The sequence below is a fragment of the Camellia sinensis genome, chromosome 5, assembly GCF_055761805.1.
Source record: "Camellia sinensis isolate YWXY chromosome 5, ASM5576180v1, whole genome shotgun sequence".
In the NCBI taxonomy this organism is placed as follows: domain Eukaryota; kingdom Viridiplantae; phylum Streptophyta; class Magnoliopsida; order Ericales; family Theaceae; genus Camellia; species Camellia sinensis.
In genome coordinates, this window is record NC_138965.1 from 46,137,197 (window position 1) to 46,143,836 (window position 6,640).

The window sequence follows — 6,640 nt, forward strand, 5'->3', positions numbered from 1 at the left end:
AGTTGGAGAGGACTATGATTTTGGTAGAGACCTTATTTTCCTTTGTCTTGACTAAGAAAATGCAAGAAATGCAGACTCCGTTTATTTTGATATAAAATATTTTTATTTGTCATTGTCTGGTTGAACAAAAAGTAAGTAAAACATTTTTTAAGGAAAATATTTTTGTATCATTTTTTCAAAAATGACTTTTAAAATTTTCGTAAGTCAATTTTTACAAAGTTGACTCTCACTCACTGCATTTTCAACACATTTAGCATTTTCAAATAAATATTTTAGCTCACTAAAAAATCATAAAGATATTTTTTTGAAACAAACTTTCTCTTTTAGGTAACAATATTTTTATATTTCAAATGTCAAGCAAATGTCAAAAACTAAAAACAAAAATATTTTTTTTTTGTAAAATCCATTTACAAGAAATTTATTTATTTTATATCGAAACGAATGGAGTTGTAATGTAAATATAATAATAAGATCCTTTTTATTTTTATATTATGTGAGTTCGTTTTCTCTCTTTTTGATTTGACCAGAGAGTTTAAGAGACAATATGTAGCTATTTTTATTTATTTATTGAGAGATTTTTAACAATTTTAATTTTAAAAAGTTATTTTTGACTATAATTTGTTTTATGTTAGTGAACATACACTAAGATTGTGTTTGTTTCGACATAAAATATTTTACAAAAAAAATTATTTTTGTTTTTCAGCGTTTAGTTGACATTTGAAACAAAAATACTTTAATGTTTAAAAGAGATATTTTAATTCAATAAAGTATTATTTATGACTTTTTAATGAATTAAGATACTTATTTGAAAAAGTTAAATGTGTTGAAAAAATAAGGAGTTACGAAAATTTTAAAAATAAGTTATTTTTTAAAAAATAATATAAAAATATATTTTTTAAAAAAAATCTTATTTTTTGTTTAACTAAATAATAAAATATTTATAAAAAAATATTTTACGAAAACACAAACACCGAAACATTCTTCTAGACAACACTATGCCCTAGTCGAATCTCTTTCTAATTCATCAAAACAAAAACAACCAAAATGTTTCCTTACAAGAAAGTGAAGAGGAAGATACTGTTGGATTTGTGGGACCCTCAAGTGCTTTGGACTGGAAAATTGAGTTACAAGTGGGTAAATGGTTGACTGTAAAATTAACTTCCAAAATGACATATGGCGTGGACTTCCAAAGTGATATATCGTAGGGACCATAGAAGAAGCGCCGCCCATAACATTAAGGTATTGTTTGGCATAAATTAAATAGGATGCAGCTTACTTCCAGTTTGAGATCGGATTGAATGATACTATTTGGTTTGTAGAGGCTCATAACGGGTCTCTTTTTGATAATTTGAACCGTTCAATGTGTATAACTCATCGAGTATTATATGACTGTAAAAAATCACGTTGATCAGATATCGATAACTATGTGATCAAATTAGTTTTGTACAAAAAAAAAATAGATGGTGAACAAATTAACGATTGACGAAAAAATTGATCCAATAAGATAGCTATTGATATCCGATCAACATAATTTTTTACAAACATATAGTAATTGACGAGTTCTATATATTAAATGGCTAGGATTATTAAAACGGGACTCGTGGTGGGTCCCATGGCCAAACAACAACATCCAATCCGATCTCGGACTAGAGGCAAACTGCTCCCAATTAAATAAATATATTTATTTTGGATCGTATCACTTTTTTATTTTTTTATATCTTTTTATAAAAAATTAAAAAATATATATTTATTTAAATCATTCTAAACAAACTCTTAAAAAACAAGAGAGAAGAGAGGGTTGAGTCAGTAGTGACTCTTCTTTTGGCAGGAGGTTAAAATGAGTTCCTTTGGCTTTTAAACTTTTTTAGATTATATCACATTTCTATTTTTTTACATGTTTTTTTTTTTTTTTAAGTTCTTTTGGCTTTTAAACTTTTTTAGGTTATATCACATTTCTATTTTTTTACATGTTTTTTTAAAAAAAAAAAAAAAAATTAATTTTTAACCTATTTCTCAAAACAATTTTGAGTAACTAGTTTGGAGCTTTGTAATTTGGAAAACTAGTGAAAATCCATGCATAGATATAAAAAAAATTAATAAAATATTTTTATATAAAATAATATAAATATTTAGATTTTTGTATGTTAATTACAAAAAAATATTGAAACTTACAATTTAAGTCTCACAATTTATGTATTAATTTTTAATTTATCACAACTTTAATTATATAACTTTCAACCCCCTTTAATAGAGTTATAAACTTTGGCGAGTTCAACCCAAGTAACTTGATTTAACCTTGAAATTTTTACAAAATTAGACAACATAATTTTTAATTCGGTGAATACCTATGTAAAATTTAAAAATTCGAATAAATTTGAATAGATTTGGATAGAGACACCAAATAACTTGAGTAATTGAAATACAATTATATATATAAATATATAAAATTATTTGTTAATTTATTTTTGAATAATAAATAAGATTAATTAAAATTTTAATATTAATGAACAAAAGCAAAAGCATTATATTTAAGCCTGCGTTTGACATAAGATCAAATAGGGCTTTTAGCTAGTCACAAAAAGACAAAAAAGATTTTTTAGCCCAATAAATAAAATGTCACATCCAAATCATAATCATTTTATTTTTTTTCTCACAAAAGTCAAAAAAATTCAAAATGCCTATCACAAACGAGGCTTTTTAACTCCATGCTTAAATATCCAAAAAGTCAAAAAACCAAAAGCCAATCCACATCCCAAACGAATCCTTAAGTCTTTTCAATAGATTTTTTTTTTTTTTATGTTTAAAAAATACACTTTTTAAAAAGGGATCACCGATTAAGTTGATATTAAAAACAATTATATTTTATAATGGCATAAAATAATTTAAATATAATAAAATGAAATTTCTTGAAAAATAAAAGTATCTGATAAAAAAAAGAGAGGAACATTTAGAATGGTATTCTCTTTTAATTTGAAAATAATTCTAGATGACCAATAAATTATCACTTATAACCCTCATTTTTTTTGTTAATAAAAAAAATATTTCACGAATCATCACTTTTAATAGAAAATAATATTTATTTCTATTTGTTTTAACAAAAGTCACTGTTTAGCAATTTGAGCAAAAAAAGTTTCATTTTTTTTAAAAAATTTTAGTTTGCTTAATTGACAATTGAGATTAAAAAAAATGATTTACCATATTTCGCAAGTGTTAAAAAAGTCTAGGTGAATAATAAAGAAAATGTTTAAGACCCACAAAAAATATCAACAATTGTACCCACAACGATGTAATATCATATGTATCAACTTTTAAGTTGTTATACACTCAATGACATAGGGTCTAACTCCCTTGCCACTTCACTGTGAGTGAAAATGTGGGTCTGTAGCATTACTTGAATAATAAATTATCGCATTCCTATATGTTTTTGTTATATATAAAAAAAAAAAGTTTCCCCAATCATCACTTTTAATAGAAAAGTAATGTTTGTTTCTATTTGGTTTTAGCAAAAGTTTTATTTTAATTTGTTTAATTGACAATTGAGATAAAAAAAAATATTTAACAGAATCTATCATATTTGGCAAGTGTTAAAAAAATATTTGTATTAAAAAAATTCATTATTCAAGTCCTTATAGTTTAGAATGATATATATATATATATATATATATATATATATATATATATATATATATATATATATATATATATAATATAATTTAAAACCAAAAATGACAAAAAAAGAAAAGAAAAGGGTGAAACATTAATAAATCCTAAAACATGATCTTGTGAACTATTTTGTCCTTTTTTTTTTTCTTATGAACCCAAAGGTCTCATTAAAGTGAAAATTACATAAAAAATGATAGTCACTTACATATTTGGGTTTAATCTTTTAGGAATAAAAGTGAGTTCTTCAAAATGTAAAATTACACATTTGAGCAATTTGCACTATAAAAGTTTTGAATTTTTCCTCATTCTAGAACAAATCCCACATTACGAACAAAAATCTAACACTCTATTGTAACACTTTAATAACGTAACATTTCAATGTAACACAATAAAAAACTCTTTGGTGTACTTTTCCTAAACGTATCAACGTAACACTAAATAAATAAATTTCCTTGGTGTACTTTTCCCAAACATAACACTTCAACCAGTATAATTCTAAACGTAACACTCTAATGTAACATACTGCAATGTAACACACAAAAAAACTAAAAAAAACCTTCTTATTGTACTTTTTCTAAATGTAACACTCACAGCTTGAAAATTACATTTGTCCAAAACTTACTAGGGAATATTTGTACTCCTTTTGGAAAGGTTTGAAGAATCTCACATTTTTTTTTTGGTGGTTATATTGGAGAGTTACGTTTGGGAAAAATATGCCGAAGAGTTTTTTTTGTGTGTTACATAGTGTTTTTAGAGTATTATATTAGAGTGTTACATTTGGAAAAAGTACACTAAGAAATTTTTGTGTGTGTTACATTAGAGTGTTACACTAAAAAGTCTTTGTGTGTATTACATTAGAGTATTACAGTAAGAAGTTTTTTTTTAGAGTGTTAAATTAGAGTGTTTCTTTTGGGAAAAATACACTAATGAGCTTTTTTGTGTGTTACATTAGAGTGTTACACTAAAGAACTTTTTTTGTGTAACATTAGAGCATTACACTAAGGAGTTTTTTCGGAGTGTTACGTTTGGAAAAAATACAGTGAAGAGTTTTTTTATGTGTTACATTAGGGTATTGTACTAAGATTTTTTTTTTCGAGTGTTACATTAGAGTGTTATATTGGAGTATATTACAGTTTAAAATTATACATATAGCCAAAACTTATCAAATAGTTTTTGTACTCCTTTTGAAAATTGGAAAAATCTCATATTCTTTTAGAATGTTTGAAGAATCCCATATTTTAAGTCATTTTTATATTTCTTTTGAAATTTTTTCAGATAAAAAAGATTTTTATATAAAAATTCATCCCAAATTTGATTCCCATAAATTGTATATCTTACCTTTCTAGCACAAAAGAAAAAAAGAGAAAGAACATAATAGAAATAAGGGTATAACCGTAAAACTAATTTTAAAATAATATATTAAATTTATTTTTCCAAAATCAATGGGACTAATTGGTCTATAAGAAAATCCTTAAAACTAAATGGATCACCATTCCTCAAGATAGAATTTATAGGTAATGCTTCCTTAAAATTAAGTATAAAAGTATCATATATTTGTAATATATTTGTTAAATAGTTTATATATATATATATATATATGCATACATAGATATGTACATAACTAATTCAATTAAAATTATTATATATATATTTATGCTATATTTTATATGATGATAAAATTAATATTATTCTTTTGTAATGCATACATTGTAACTTATTCTAAAGTAATACTAGGATGGGTGACCCCTTGGGAAGTCCTTGTGTTGCACCCCTTTTGGCCACTTTTTTTTTCCCCTTCTTTCTTTCTTTCTTTCTCTCTTCACCTTTCTTCGAACAACCTGTCCGATTTTTAGCCAATTCAATCGCCTTCCCCTCCCATTCGAAAAATTTCTCGCTTTTAAACTATTTCCAGATTATTCTCTTCCATTCAATTTCATTTTTTGTCCATCTACTTCTTAAAATAATAAAGACGTGGTTAATCTTCAGGTGCGATCATACCAGCACAAATGCACTGGATTCCATCAGAACTTCGCAGTTAAGCGTACTTGGGTGAGAATAGTACTAGGATGGGTGACCCCCTGGAAAGTCCTTGTATTGCACCCCTTTTGCCTTTTTTTTTTTTTCCTCTCTCTTTCTTTCTTTCTCTCTTCACCTTTCTCCGAACAACTTGTCTGATTTTTAGCCAATTCAATCGCTTTCCCCTTCCTTTCGACAAATTTTTCACTTTTAAACCATTTCCAGATTATCCTCTTCTATTCAATTTCATTTTTTGTCCGTTTATTGGTTAAAACAATAAAGACGCGGTTAATCTTCGGGTGCGATCATACTAGCACTAATACACTGGATCCCATTAGAACTCTTTAGTTAAGCGTGCTTGGGGGAGAGTAATACTAGGATGGGTGACTCCTTAGAAAGTCCTCGTGTTGCACCTCTTTTGCCTTTTTTTTTTAATTTTAATTTTTAATAATATATATAGACATATATATATTAATTAATTTAATTTTATAAAATATTATTTTAAAAAAAAATTAACCCATGCATCGTATGGGTTAACTATTAGTTTATACTTATATTCTTATGTTGATATTGTTCATAAAATTAATAATGATAATAATATTTGAGAGAAGAACAGTTGAATATAATAAATGATGTACATTCACTATATGAGTGAGTATGGTCCAGTTTAGATCGGTTTGGGATGAAATTAGAATCAATTAATTATTTATAGTTCTATAAAAATTGGAACTAAATCAAACTATTAAAATTATGAAACTAATCCAAACCAAATTATTTAAACATGGTTCGGTTTGAAACCATAGTGTCACATAATCAGTTCACAAGAAAAATCATATAATATTTATAAAAAAAATTTAACTTATCATAAATTATAAAAATAATAATAACAAGCCCATCAAATAAAATACTTTCATAATATTTCACCAGTTAAGTGAAACCATAACATTAAACAAATATTGTT

The 6,640-nt window shown here is 25.4% G+C and overlaps 1 non-coding gene and 1 pseudogene across 1 annotated transcript; both read left to right on the forward strand.

The window, feature by feature from the left end:
• The first annotated feature begins 5,647 nt into the window (after positions 1–5,647).
• LOC114265235 (5S ribosomal RNA) lies at positions 5,648–5,766 on the forward strand. The gene has a single exon (XR_003630224.2). It is a non-coding gene; the product is annotated as a 5S ribosomal RNA (ribosomal RNA).
• A 210-nt stretch (positions 5,767–5,976) lies between these two features.
• LOC114265236 (5S ribosomal RNA) lies at positions 5,977–6,095 on the forward strand (annotated as a pseudogene).
• The last annotated feature ends 545 nt before the right edge of the window (positions 6,096–6,640 follow it).